This window comes from Choloepus didactylus, chromosome 4 (genome assembly GCF_015220235.1).
Source record: "Choloepus didactylus isolate mChoDid1 chromosome 4, mChoDid1.pri, whole genome shotgun sequence".
In the NCBI taxonomy this organism is placed as follows: Eukaryota; Metazoa; Chordata; class Mammalia; order Pilosa; family Megalonychidae; genus Choloepus; species Choloepus didactylus.
The window spans coordinates 139,836,488-139,851,891 of record NC_051310.1 but is presented as its reverse complement, the minus strand read 5'-3'; the positions used below and the strand labels follow the sequence as shown (position 1 = coordinate 139,851,891).

The following is a 15,404-nucleotide window of genomic DNA, read 5'->3' as shown; positions in this document are numbered from 1 at the left end:
CGCTTGTGTGGCCTGTAAAATCTGGACACGGATTTTCATGTGGTCCTGCTCCGCTGTGAGCGCGGACTGCAAGTTCTCGGCAAAATGGCTGCGAGACAGAGTCGCCTAGCAGGGGTAGCGCTGGGGCCGCGTGAAGGTCACATGACGAGGTTGGCAGCGCGTGCTGCTGGCGCGGGGAAGGGGGAGAGGGGAGGGAAGAGGCGTGGTTAGTCACGTGCCATCGGCTGCGCCATCCTGTGGTTTTTGAGCGGCTTTGCTATGGCCAGGTTTTTTCCTTTGACTCCTCCCACCTCGAAGCGTGGCAGAGAGTTGGTGAGAAGCTGTGTGGGTGTGGGGGCGAGAACCGTGGTTTGGGAATTGAAAGACTTGACTTTTCGGCCTTTGGCTAATTGTGTAATTAGCAAGGCACATTGTTATTCTCGGCCAACGTTTTCTTATTTGTATTTTAGCTGTGCAGATGAGATTAAGATCTCTCATAACCATAATATGTTGGATCTGTGACCTCTAGGTAATTCCAAGTTCATGCAGATAACAAAATCAAATTATGTAACAATTATTTTGTGACAAGCCCGCCTCCCCATCCCAAGGAACTCCCTGCACTTTCCCCTCCAAAAAAATCTGTATGGTGATGTGGAAAACCTGTTGGAAGTAATTTGTTACAGAATTCCTCACAATGCGATCCATTTTTTTTCAATAGCATTTATAATCTGTACCTGTTTGCTATCATATTTGAAAAATATTCAGCCTTTTAGACGTCTAGTGCCTACATATTCCCTGGGAAGAAATTAAGGTTGGGAAGTGTAACTGTCGAGGAGGGGAAACACTAGACATTAGAAAGGCCACTTGCTAAGGTCCTTTAGGCTGAGTAGAAGGGCCTAGTGGTCTTCTCTACTTGGTGGGCCAATCCTGGTCAAGTTTTCGAGGCTTTGTGCCGCCAGTCTTGGGTGTTTTTCATGTTCTCTGCTCCCAGCTCTTCGTTTTACCAAGGGTCTAGGCCTTGGTGAAATGAAGCAGTCATAAATGATGTATTTTCTGTATCACTGCTTATGTATTATGGTACCTTTTGATTTACCTTAAAGAGCCTTTGAATTTTTGGGGATCACAACCTGGAAAACTTATTGAACAACCAGTAATAACAGCGATCACTTAAAGCAATTTTAATAATAGTTAACATCTTCCCAGCATAGTATTGTAAGTATTTTATTTTTAAAAATTCATTTAGTTTACATGATAAGCCTGTGATGTAAGTACTATTATCTCCATTTTATCAGTGAAGGAAATAGCCACAGAGAGTTTAAGTAATTTTCAGCTGTCACGGTGGGGCTGGTAATTTCACATATTTCCTACCAGAATTCCTTTTGGAAGCTTAACACAATGATTCTTAAGGTCATTTGGAAGAATAAACCTGTAAAGTAGGAAAAACTTTTCAGACAAAAATTAGGTGGGGTGGGACTTAGGAATATGCCAATAAAGTTACGGTAATTAAAACAATATGTAGTAACTCTGGAATAGACAAAGCAGGAGAAACAAATAATAAATCTAGAAATATATAATCATATTTAGTATTATAAAGGTGGCATTTCAAATTGGTGGGAAAATGATTTCAAAATTATATTGGAAGAATTGGCCAAACATTTGGAAAAAATTAAAATGGAATTGCTACCTTAAACAAAATCTAGGTGTATTAAATATTTAAATATAAAATATGAAATAAAAAAATATAAAGTCAGAAAATTATGACTTAAAAAATGGGTGAACAGTTTCTAATCTTGAAATAGGATGAACTGTTTGACTACAAAGGTAGAATCTATGAAGGCAAATATTGTGATTATTGCATAAAACAACCTTTAGTTGGCAGAAGCACTATAAAGTTAAAAGACAAATTTGTTCATTCAGTATTCATTCAACATATTTATTGAGTGCTTACTATGTGCCAGGCAGCTTTTTAGTTGTATGGGATCCAATGATAAACAAAACCAGGCAAATTTTGTGTAAAAATACACACAAAAACACACACATGTGCACCATGTGTTGGACTTAAAAGGTTGATGATGTTAATATCTAATAGATTGACAAAAGACACAGATAATAAAAATGTCCAATAAAGATAAAAATATGTTGTATTATTTTTCACTTATAAACAAGGAATACAAAATAGCCTATCTTTTTTCCTGGCCTGGCTTATCAGCCTGGATGTAATAAAATGATAATATCTGAAATTTTATGTAATTGCAAGCAGAATTCCTTTTGAAAACTTGACAAAATGATTCTAAATTACATTTGAAAGAATAAACCTGAAAAGTAGGAAAAGCTTTGAAAGAAAATAATGAGGGAGTGGGCTTGCACTAGGAGTAGGGAATTGGCACTCTTGTTCACTGCCGTTGGTGGATTTTTACTTTGAATATCCTTTCTGGAGGGCATTTTGGCTATACTTGTTGAAAGCATTAAAAATGTATATAACTTTTGACTCAGAATCCTTTTCTTTGTTAAGGGTCTAACTGGTAAGTTTGCAAAGATGTTCATTTAAGATTTGTCTTTGTAGCATTTTTGTAATAGCAAAACACTGGAAAAACTTGAATAATAGAGGACTGGTTGAAGAAATATGATATCTTTGTTGAGTGGAGTACCTTATAGTTAGTAAACATTATATAGGTCTGTATTAATGATTTGGAAAGCTTGTAATACATATTGTGAAGTGAAAAAAGCAGCTTACAAAATTGTATGTAGTATGATCACATTTTTTGTGGGAATAACCTGTATGTGTCTGTTAATATCGAAGTTTAAAAAGATATTCATCTGGTGATTTTATTTGGGTGGTAGGATTTTGGATAAAATTTGTTTTTAAAGAATCTTTGTTTAGAGCAGTTTTAGATTTATAGAAAAATTGCAAAGATAGTACAGAGAATTCCTATATACTCCACACACTGATTTTCCTATTATTAATATTTTACATTAGTATGGTACATGTTACAATTAATGAACCAATGGTGGTACATTATTAAACACCATTAAAGTCCATACTTTATTCAGATTTCCTTAGTTTTTATCTAATGTCTTCTTTTCTATTCCAGGATCCCATCAAAAGTACTTTCAGTAGTCATGTCTCCTTAGGTTCCTCTTGACCCTGACAGTTTCTCAAAACTTTCCTTGTTTTTGATGACCTTGATACTTTTGAGGAGTATGGGTCAGGTATTTTGTAGACTCTCTCAATTGGGAGTTATATGATATTTTTCTCATGATTAGACTGGAGTTATGGTGAACACTATCAACCTGAGTTGTCATTGTTGATGTTGCCCTTGATCATCTGGCTGTGAATTTGGTTTTTAAATATTTCTTTTTCTGTATTTTCTATTTTTAAAAATAATTTGTTACTTGTAATATAGAAAGCAAATAGGCAATAAATTGACAAGCCTGATAATATAGAAAGAGGATTGATCAAAGTTTCAGTAAAAGAAAAATAAATAGCCAAGTGGCTGGAAGGGCTAATTATAAAAAGGAATTAAGGCATTACTAGTCTTCTAGGAAGAACCGCCTCGTAATCGTGATTTAGATCTAAATCCAAAGGTAAGGAAGGAATTACTCAATTATGCATAGTAGGAATTAGGAATTAGGTAAATTCATTAATTTAATAACATAATAAGGCCTACTGTGGGACAGGTACTGTACCAGGTAATTGGGATTGAGCAGTGAATAAAACAACATCTCTGCCCTCATCGACTTTATATTTTAGTAGATAAGTTAGACAATAAGCTAGTAAACAAACTAGTATGATTTCAGATATTGCCAAAGTGCTATGAAGAAAATGGTATAAGAGGATAGAGAGTAGTGGTGACATGATGGGTTTGGTGGTACTTGAGATAGTTTACCAGCTGAGGCTTCTCTGAGGCAACATTTGAGAGACCTGAATGATGCGGAATGAGCATTCCAACTTGTGGAGCGCATCAAACAGTGGGGATACTAATGCAAAGACTCTGTGGTGGCAATCAGTTTGGGGTTTTCAAGGAAGTGCAAAAATGCCGCTGTGCTCTGAAGTTTGGAGAGTCCTGGGAAATTAATTGGTTGTGGGATGGGGCAGTGGTAGGAAATGAGGTTGGGAAGTTGACAAGGCTCAGACTGAGTGGAGCCTTGTAGGCCATAAAGACTTTGGATTTTATTCTCAATGTGATGAGATCTATTGGACATTTTTATGCAGAAAAATACGCAATAATTTATGTTTTAAAAAGATGATTTTGATTGCTCTAGAGACAAGAGGGGCAGTGGGAGACCATTTAGGAAGTTGTTGAAATGGTATAATGAGGTATATTGGCTTGGATTAGGGAGGTAGTGATGGAGGTGATGAGAAGGGTTCAAATTCAGGATATATTTTGGATGCAGAACCAACAGGATTTGCTGATAGATGGGGAGGTGAGAGAAAGTGAGGAATCAAAGATGATTCCAAGGTTTTTGCCCAGAGCACCTAGTGCCATCTATTAAGATGGAAGATTGGAAGGAGCTAGTTTGGGACTTGAAACGAAGAGTTTAGTTGGATATTTTGAGTTCAAGATGCCTAGTAGATATCCAGGAGCAGCCATTGATAGGCAGTTGGCTATTCAAGTGTGGAGTCCAGGGTCAAGGTAGGGGCTGTGAACATACATTTGGGATGTCATCAGTACATAGATGGTGTTTAAAAACATGGGTTTGGTGAGATCAGCCAGGGAGAAGAGAAGAGGGCCAAGGGGTTAGCCCTGAGATGCAGTTGAAATCATGGGCAAAGTAATAGGTTACACTTAGATTTCTTTGCTATCTTCATCAGGACAGTAATTACTGAGTACCTTTTATAAAGTGTAGTATTTAATAATGCCTTTGAGATGATCATAATATAACTTAGGTTCTTCCTGTTGTGTGATCTGAATCTTCAGGTTTTTGTCACTTTCCTGTTTGAAGATTTCCACTTTTCTGCATTACCTGAGGACGTAAACTCCAAATTTCATGGCTCAGCATATGGAATCCAACTTTGTCTCACTTGACTCTACCTCTCCTCTCTTTTCTTTGTTACCCCTGCCATGTCCAATATGGCTTGCTCAAATAGTCCTCTATTTGCCTGGAATCCTCTTTTTTTCTCTTCCTACCTTTTGCCTCAAACTCTTGCTGAGTTTTCAATATCAACTTAAATTTGCTGTGTAATGCCTTCCACTTTCCACTGATAGAAGTTGGCTCCTTATTGCACGATGCTTCCTCAACATTGTTGTTTGTACTTCAATTTATAGTAAAATACAAAATCAGTTGGTATTTTGACTGGCTGTCTTATACATTTGTTTCCCCAGTGCTTGGTGTGTGTTAGATGCCCAACTATAATGCTTTGAAATGGATTAGAAGTTTTGTTTTGGCAAAAGAGAGTAAATAATTGTTACCTAGATCTGCAATACACAGTTATACGGACAGTTAGTTGAGATTTTTAGGATATTATTATGGTGAATTTTTGGTTTTAATGATTATTCATTGTGATGGAATTTAGCCAGTACAAAGTGTAATGAAATATCATTCAGGAGGTTTAGTTCAGAGGCATTTTAGGACAGTTGTCATCCCCAGGGCTGAATAATTTTTATTCTTGGGAAGCAAGCTATTATAATAGATTCTTCACTTGCCCACTTTACCACCCACCTTCTCAGTAGTTAGGAATTCTATTTTAATGTTACATGTGTACTTTGAGCTCTTTGCTGGAGAAGGAACTTCAGTGTAATAAATCCAGTAGAATCGGCAGTACTCGCCCCAGGAATATCCTTTAAACTGTTGCATAGAGGGAGGGTTAATAGTGTGAATTGTAGGTGTGAAGGTTTCAGTCTATAGGCCCAAAATAAGGTTGACTGTTGTCATTCAATCATAAGCATGTCTTGAGCACCTGCTGTATATGGGCACTGTGTGAGGTGTTGTGGGAGACACACACACAAAAAGTAAAAGACATGGTTCCCTGCACATGAGGCCCTGACAGTTTTGTTGAGGGACTAAAACATAAGATTAAGAAAGGGTTTAATTATAACAAGTAATTTTATCAGTGAGTGCAAAGTACTGTGGTTCAAATGAAGGATTTTGCATTTCTAAAGCCCATAATTATATTCTGAGTTAGATTCTGTCTTATCCTTTATCAATTTTCAACATATTAACTTGACTTGCAAACTCTGTATTTTCTCCTGTATTTTAACATTTCTAGTTTCAAAAGATATTATTGATTTGACTTTTAGTTTGATGTGATAAAAGCCATATGTTGGAAGAGAGTGCTTTGCCAGTACATTGCATCCAAACAATTTTTTCATTTTCTGTAAGGAAAGTATGTACTTGAAAAGGTGGAATGCCATTTATCCTTTGTAAGTTTGGCAAAGGCTTACTTTCATTTTTTTGTGATGTTTAGGTTCTTGACATCTTTTTCTCTTTCTCCCTAAGGTAGGGGGAGGCTGTAGAACCTGGTGATCAAATTTTATGTGTGTGTGGATATATGAGTTTAAAAATACTTTTTTTTTGTTTTTGAATTGTAGAAGCAGTTTTCATTGAGAAGATATGAAGAGTATAAACACGAAGAAGAAAATAAAAATTTCTAATTTGTTAACAATCTACTGCTGTTAACATTCTGCTATATAATCTTCCTAAGCTTTTTTTTTAATGGCACATTTTGTTTTTTAGTAAATGAAATGAATAGTTCAGGTATCTTTTTTTAAATGCATTTTTTGAATTGTGAACTTTAACTTATATACATAACAGTGGTAACTTTCAAAGTATGATTTAACAAGTAGTTAGCGAATGTCAAGTAATGTTTATGGGTTACAGTTCCACAATTTCAGTTATTTCCATTATTGTAAAATATAACATATATACAGAAAGGTGTTAACTTTCACAGTATAACTCAACAAAGAGTTATATAGGTAATTTCAAAAGATGTTATGGGTTGCAGTTCCACAGTTTGAGTTCTTTCCTTATTGTGAAATATACAATATACATAAAGGTGGTAACTTTCAAAGCACAATTCAACTAGTAGCTATAAATTTCAAAGAATGTTATAGGTTACTGTTCCACCATTTCAGTTATTTCCTTCTAGCTATTCTAATACCCTAGCATCTAAACGTGTGTGTGTGTGTGTGTGTGTGTGTGTATAACTTACATAAAATTTAAGTTTGTTAAATCTTATCTTGTCTGTTGCTACCCCTTCCTCTTGTTTAATCACTTTTTCGATCTTCACGTTTGTCTAGGCAGTGAGTACCCTAACTTGTTCATATTGAAAGGGGGTGTCGACAGCATGGGGAAGGGGGCTGCATATGATTGTTGTTTTTAAATGGGCTGTTGCCTCTGGGTTTTAGGACCTGTCTGGCATAGGAACACTCTGGTGGATTTAAATTTCTGAGGGATAGAACTTAGTGAGAGAATCTTTTATAGAATCTCAGATAGGGACCTAGGTATTTCGGAACTCCTGTTGGTAAGGGCATGGCATACCGTGGCCATTTGGGATATCTAGCTGGAGTTTGCATAAGAGAAAACTCCAGGATAGCCTCTGGACTCTGAGATCTCTTAGCTACTATAACCTTACTTTGTTACCTTTCTTTTCCCCCTTTTGGTCAAGTAGGCATTTTCAGACCCTGGATGTCAGGGCCAGGCTCATTTCTGGGAGTCATGTTCCATGTGGGAGGGAGGTTAATGAATTTATTTGCTGAGTTGGGCTTAGAGAAAGGCAATATCTAGCTCAAGTATCTTTAAAAATAAGTTGCTTGTTGTCTTTCCATGAAGTGAATCTAATCAAATCAGTCTCAATAAAAATTCTTCCATGACTTCTCATAGTAAACAGAATCAATTTGAGACAAGTTCAGAAACATTAGCTTAGCACATAAAGCCCACTGTTTCATAACTTATCTTATGCCACATGTCTTCCTCATACACATCTTTGTTTTACCCATACTACATTATGTGTATTACTTTCAGGCCTCTAGACCAGAGGATGACAAACTTTTTTTGGTAAAGGGCCAGATCGTGAATATTTTAAGCTTTGTTGGCTATACCATTTTTGTCACAACTACTCAATTCTGTTCTAGCATGAGTGTACCATAGACAATATGTAAATATATGTGATAGATATATGTGGTAGAGTCCAAGAAAAACTTTACTTATGGACACAGACATTTGAATTTAATATAGTTTTTACATGTCACAAAATGTTACTCTTCTTTTGATTTTTTTTCAAACCATTTAAACCATTTTAACCATTCTTAGCTTGGGACCTGTACAACACATGGTGTAAATTATAGACATATAAAACATAAAGTTTGCCGTTTTAAGCATTTTTAAGCAATTTACTGACATTAATTACATTTACAATGTATGCTACCTTTACCGCCATCCATTATCAAGACTTTTCCATTACCCCAAACAGAAATTCTTTGTGCATTAAGCCAAAATTCCCTGTTCTCCCCTCCCCTGGCTCCTGGTGACTTGTGATCTCCTTTCTGTCTCTATGAATTTGCTTATTCTAGATAGTTCATGTAAGTGAGATTATACAATATGTGTCTTTTTGTGTCTAGCTTATTTCACTTAACATAATGGTTTCAGGTTTCATGCATGTTATTGCATGTATCAGATCTTCCTTTATTATCGCTGAATAATATTCCATTTTGAGTTAATTTGTGTATTTGATGTGAATTAGGGGTCCACTTTTATTCTTTTGCATGTGGATATTCAATTTTCCCCTCATGATTTGTTGAAGAGATTGTTCTGTCCTTATTGAGTAGATTTGGTACCCTTGTCAAAAATCAACTGGTCTCAACAATAAAAAGACAGCCCAATTGAAGAATGGGCAAAATACATGAATAGACATTTTTCCAATGAGGAAATACAAATGGCTAAAAAGGACATGAAAAGATACTTATCTTCACTATCTATTAGGGAGATGAAAATCAACACCCCGGTAAGATACCATCTCACACCTATTAAAATGGCTACTGTTAAACAAACAGGAACCTACAAGTGTTGGAGAGGATGTGGAGAAATAGAAACATTTATTCCCTGCTGGTAGGAATGTAAAATATTACAGCCGCTGTGGAAGGCAATTTGGCTGTTCCTCAGAAAGCTAAGTATAGGGTTGCCCTACTATTCGGCAATCCCATACTTGGTATATATGGAGAAGAACTGAAAGCAGGGATGTGAACAGACATTTGCACACTGATGTTCATAGTGGTATTATTCACAATTGCCAAAAGATGGAAAAATCCAAGTGTCCATCAACTGATGAATGGATAAACAAAATGTGGTATGTACGTAGATGGAATTCAGCTGTGAGAAGGGGTGAAGTCCTGAATCATGTAACAACATGGATGAACCCTGAGGACCTTATGTGAAATAAGTCAGACACAAAAGGACAAATTGTGTTATCTCACTAATATGAACTAATTATGCTGTATAAACTCCTGTGCATGGAATCTAGAATATAGGTTACAAGGAGATAGAATGAAACTAGCAAATGGGGAGCAGTTGCTTAAGATGTTCAGAATTTTTAACTAGGTTTTATTTAAATGAGTGGAAATGGATAGAGGTGATGGTAGCACATCATTGTGATATAATTAACAGTGCTGAACTGTGTGTGAGTGTGGTTGATAGGGGAAGTTTAGAGTCATTTATGTCACCTGAAGGAAAACCTGTGGTTAAAACATGGGAATGTATAACTCATATCTTGTTGTGGTCGATGACTGTGATTAACAGTACAAATATTAAAAAAATTTCCTTCATGAACTGGAACAAATGTTTGAAACTATTACCAGGAGTTAATAATAGAGTGGTGTATGGGAAAAACTGTACCTACTGTAAACTATGGATGATAGTTAACAGTAGTATCTTAATGTTCTTTCATCAGCAGTTCATAAATGTACCACACCAGTGCAAGGGATCAATGATGCGGGAATAAGTGGTATGGGATGTTTTCTTTTTTTCCTTTTTTTCCCCCTGGAGTAATGAAAATGTTCTAAAATTGATTGTAGTGATGTCTGCACAAACTATGTGATAATACTTTGAGCTATTGACTGTATACTTTGGATGGATTGTATGGTGTATGAACATATCTCAATAAAATTGCATTTAAGAAAAGGGGGAGAGAGATGAAAAATACGGCAACATGTTAGTTGATTATTGAAGCTGGATGACAGTTGTTCAGTGTATTCTCTTTTCAAAATAAAATAGGTAAATAAAAGTAACCAAAAAAAAAAAAACAAAAAAAAACCCACCAAAAACCAAGTGGCCATACAGTTCCTCAGAAAATTAAGTATAGAGTTGCCATGTGACCCAGAAATCCCACTTCTTTATATATATCCCAAAGAACTGAAAGCAGGGACTCATATAGATATTTACACACTGATATTCATATTCATAGCGGCATTATTCACAATTGCCAAACGGTAGATGCAACCCAAACATTCACCAAGAAATGAATGGATAAACAAAATGTGATAGATACATACTATGGATGATTATTCAGTTGTAAAAAGGAATGGAGTTCTGATACATGCTACCACATGGATAAACCTTGAAGACATCATGTGAGTGAAATAACTCATACAGAAAAGACAAATATTGTATTTTCTAACTATTGTATAGTTAAGAGTATGTAAATTCATAGATTCAGAAACTAGAATGCAGGTTACTAGGTGCTAGGGTGGGGGTAGGGAATGAGGAGTTAATGCTGAATTGGTACAGAGTTTCTGTTTGGGATGATGGAAAAGTTTTGGTAATGGATGGTGATTAGGGTAACACAACACTGAATATAATTAACACTATTAAGTTGTATATTTGAAAGTAGCCAAAATAGGAAATTTTAGGTTGTATGTATGTTACCAGAATAAAAATGCTTAAGAACTGTAGAATTGCATAACAAAAAGAGTGAAACCTAATGTAAATAATAGTTTAATTATAATAATACTGTTTCATCAGTTGGAGAAAGATACCATACTAGTGCAAAATGCTGTAATAGGGAAAACTCTGTGTGTGTTTGTGTGTTTGTGGGAGGGTTTATGGGAACTCTGTACTTTCTGCATGTTTTATCTGTAAACCTACAATTTCTCTTCAGTTGAAAAAATGAAAAAAAAAAAATCAACTTGCCATAGATGTATTGGTTTATTTCTGAATTCTCCATTCTATTCTGTTAGTCTATATGTCTGTCCTTGTGCCAAAACCACACTGTAGCTTTGTAATAAGATTCGAAATCAGGAAGTGTGGGTTCTCCAACTTGGTTCTTCTTTTTCAAAGTTTTGGCTATTTGGGGCGCCTTTTCCATATGAATTTTTTTTTTTTTTCCCCATATGAATTTGATGATTGGCTTTTCCATTTCTGCAAAGAAGGCTGTTGTAATTTTGTTTGGGATTTCATTGAATCTGTAAAGTATTGACATCTAAACAATATTAAGTTTTCCAGTCTATAAACACAAGATGTCTTTCCATTTATTTAGCTATTCTTTAATTCCTTTCAGCAATGTTTTGTAGTTTACCATGTGCAGGTCTTTTATATCCTCAGTTAAATTCATCCCAAGGTACTTTAGTCTTTTAGATGCTGTTGTAAATGGTATTGTTTTCTTGATTTCCTTTTTGGATTGTTCATTGCTGGTGTAGAGAAACACAACATTGGTGTTGTACCCTGCAATTTTCTGAATTCATTTATTAGCTCTGGTAGCGTTGTTGCAGGTTTTTTGGGATTTTCTCTATATAGGAGTATATCATCTGTGAATAGAGAGTTTTATTTCTTATTTTTCAGTTTAGATGCCTTTGATTTCTTTTTTTTAATCTTCATTTTATTGAGATATATTCACATACCACACAGTCATACAAAACAAATTGTACATTCGATTGTTCACAGTACCATTACATAGTTGTACATTCATCACCTAAATCAATCCCTGACACCTTCATTAGCACACACACAAAAATAACAAGAATAATAATTAAAGTGAAAAAGAGCAATTGAAGTAAAAAAGAACACTGGGTACCTTTGTCTGTTTGTTTCCTTCCCCTATTTTTCTGCTCATCCATCCATAAACTAGACAAAGTGGAGTGTGGTCCTTATGGCTTTCCCAATCCCATTGTCACCCCTCATAAGCTACATTTTTATACAATTGTCTATGAGATTCATGGGTTCTGGGTTGTAGTTTGATAGTTTCAGGTATCCACCACCAGCTACCCCAATTCTTTAGAACCTAAAAAGGGTTGTCTAAAGTGTGCGTAAGAGTGCCCACCAGAGTGACCTCTCGGCTCCTTTTGGAATCTCTCTGCCACTGAAGCTTATTTCATTTCCTTTCACATCCCCCTTTTGGTCAAGAAGATGTTCTCCGTCCCACGATGCCAGGTCTACATTCCTCCCCGGGAGTCATATTCCACTTTGCCAGGGAGATTCACTCCCCTGGGTGTCTGATCCCACGCAGGAGGGGAGGGCAGTGATTTCACCTTTCATGTTGGCTTAGCTAGAGAGAGAGGGCCACATCTGAGCAACAAAGAGGCATTCGGGAGGAGGCTCTTAGGCACGATTATAAGGAGGCCTAGCCTCTCCTTTGCAGCAACCGTCTTCCCAAGGGTAAAACCTATGGTAGAGGGCTCAACCCATCAAACTACCAGTCCCCTATGTCTGTGGTCATGTTAGCAACCATCGAGGTGGGGTAGGCCAATACCCCTGCATTCTCCACAGGCTCCTCAAGGGGGCGCTACATATTTTTTTCCTTGTTTTTCTTTTTTTTTTAAACTTTCCTTTCTTTTTTAAATCAACTGTATGAAAAAAAAAAAAAAACAAAAAAACATACAATAAAAGAAAATTTCAAAGAGACCATAACAAGGGAATAAGAAAAAGACAACTAACCTAAGATAACTGCTTAACTTTCAACCTGTTCCTACTTTACCTCAAGAAAGTTACCTAATATAGTGACATTTCTGTGAACTTGTTCCTACTATATCCATCAGAAATTAACAGACCATAGTCATTCCTGGGCATCCCCAGAACGTTAAATAGCTTATCTGTTCTTCTTGGATTATTGCTCTCCCTTCCTTAATTGCTCTCTATTGCTAGTTCCCCTACATTCTACATTATAAACCATTTGTTTTACATTTTTCAAAGTTCACATTAGTGGTAGCATATAATATTTCTCTTTTTGTGCCTGGCTTATTTCGCTCAGCATTGTGTCTTCAAGGTTCATCCATGTGTCATATGTTTTACGAGATCGTTCCTTCTTACTGCTGTGTAGTATTCCATCTTGTGTATATGCCACATTTTCTTTATCCACTCATCTGTTGAAGGACATTTGGATTGTTTCCATCTCTTGGCAATTGTGAATAATGCTGCTATGAACATTGGCGTGCAGATATCTGTTCGTGTCACTGCTTTCCGATCTTCCGGGTATATACCGAGAAGTGCAATCGCTGGATCGAGCAGTAACTCTATATCTAGTTTTCTAAGGAACTGCCAGAGTGACTTCCAGAGTGGCTGAACCATTATACAGTCCCACCAACAATGAGCAAGAGTTCCAATTTCTCCACATCCCCTCCAGCATTTGTAGTTTCCTGTTTGTTTAATGGCAGCCATTCTAATCGGTGTTAGATGGTATCTCATTGTGGTCTTAATTTGCATCTCTCTGATAGATAGTGAAGCTGAACATTTTTTCATGTGTTTCTTGGCCATTTGTATTTCCTCTTCAGAGAAGTGTCTTTTCATATCTTTTGCCCATTTTATAATTGGGCTGTCTGTACTATTGTCATTGAGTTGTAGGATTTCTTTATATATGCAAGATATCAGTCTTTTGTCAGATACATGGTTTCCAAAAATTTTTTCCCATTGAGTTGGCTGCCTCTTTACCTTTTTGAGAAATTCCTTTGAGGTGCAGAAACTTCTAAGCTTGAGGAGTTCCCATTTATCTATTTTTTCTTTTGTTGCTTGTGCTTTGGGTGTAAAGTCTAGGAAGTGGGCGCCTAATACAAGGTCTTGAAGATGTTTTCCTACATTATCTTCTAGGAGTTTTATGGTACTTTCTTTTATATTGAGATCTTTGGTCCATTTTGAGTTAAATTTTGTGTAGGGGGTGAAGTAGGGGTCCTCTTTCATTCTTTTGGATATGGATATCCAACTCTCCCAGCCCCATTTGTTGAAAAGACCATTACGACTTCAGTGACTTTGGGGGCTTTATCAAAGATCAGTCGGCCGTAGATCTGAGGGTCTGTCTCTGAATTCTCAGTTCGATTCCATTGATCTATATGTCTATCTTTGTGCCAGTACCATGCTGTTTTGACAACTGTGGCTTTATAATAAGCTTCAAAGTCAGGGAGTGTAAGTCCTCCCACTTCGTTTTTCTTTTTTAGAGTGTCTTTAGCAATTCAAGGCATCTTCCTTTTCCAAATAAATTTGATGACTAGCTTTTCCAAGTCTGCAAAGTAGGTTGTTGGAATTTTGATTGGGATTGCATTGAATCTGTAGATGAGTTTGGGTAGAATTGACATCTTAATGACATTTAGCCTTCCTATCCATGAACATGGAATATTTTTCCATCTTTTAAGGTCCTCTTCTATTTCTTTTAGTAGAGTTATGTAGTTTTCTTTGTATAGGTCTTTTACATCTTTGGTTAAGTTTATTCCTAGGTACTTGATTTTTTTAGTTGCTATTGAAAATGGTATCTTTTTCTTGAGTGTCTCTTCAGTTTGTTCATTGCTAGGATATAGAAACATTACTGACTTATGTGCATTGATCTTGTATCCCGCTACTTTGCTAAATTTGTGTATTAGCTCTAGTAGCTGTATGGTCGATTTCTCAGGGTTTTCTAGATATAAGATCATATCATCTGCAAACAATGACAGTTTTACTTCTTCTTTTCCAATTTGGATGCCTTTTATTTCTTTGTCTTGCCGGATTGCCCTGGCTAGCACTTCCAGCACTATGTTGAATAACAGTGGTGACAGCGGGCATCCTTGTCTTGTTCCTGATCTTAGAGGGAAGGCTTTCAGTCTCTCACCATTGAGTACTATGCTGGCTGTGGGTTTTTCATATATGCTCTTTATCATGTTGAGGAAGTTTCCTTCAATTCCTACCTTTTGAAGTGTTTTTATCAAAATGGATGTTGGATTTTGTCAAATGCTTTTTCAGCATCTATTGAGATGATCATTTGATTTTTCCCTTTCGAATTGTTAATGTATTGTAATACATTGATTGATTTTCTTATGTTGAACCATCCTTGCATGCCTGGAATGAACCCCACTTGGTCATGGTGTATGATTTTTTTAATGTGTCTTTGGATTCGATTTGCAAGTATTTTGTTGAGGATTTTTGCATCTGTATTCATTAGGGAGATTGGCTGGTAGTTTTCCTTTTTTGTAGCATCTTTGCCTGGTTTTGGTATTAGATTGATGTTAGCTTCATAAAATGAGTTAGGTAGTGTTCCA

General features: G+C 36.2%; 1 protein-coding gene across 1 annotated transcript in view; it reads left to right on the top strand.

The window, feature by feature from the left end:
- The first annotated feature begins 245 nt into the window (after positions 1-245).
- MGA (MAX dimerization protein MGA) overlaps positions 246-15,404 on the top strand; it is a 172,877-nt gene continuing 157,718 nt past the window's right edge. The window contains exon 1 of the mRNA XM_037834252.1: positions 246-312. The gene's annotated coding sequence lies outside the window, so the exon portion shown is untranslated. The remainder of the gene's footprint in view (positions 313-15,404) is intronic.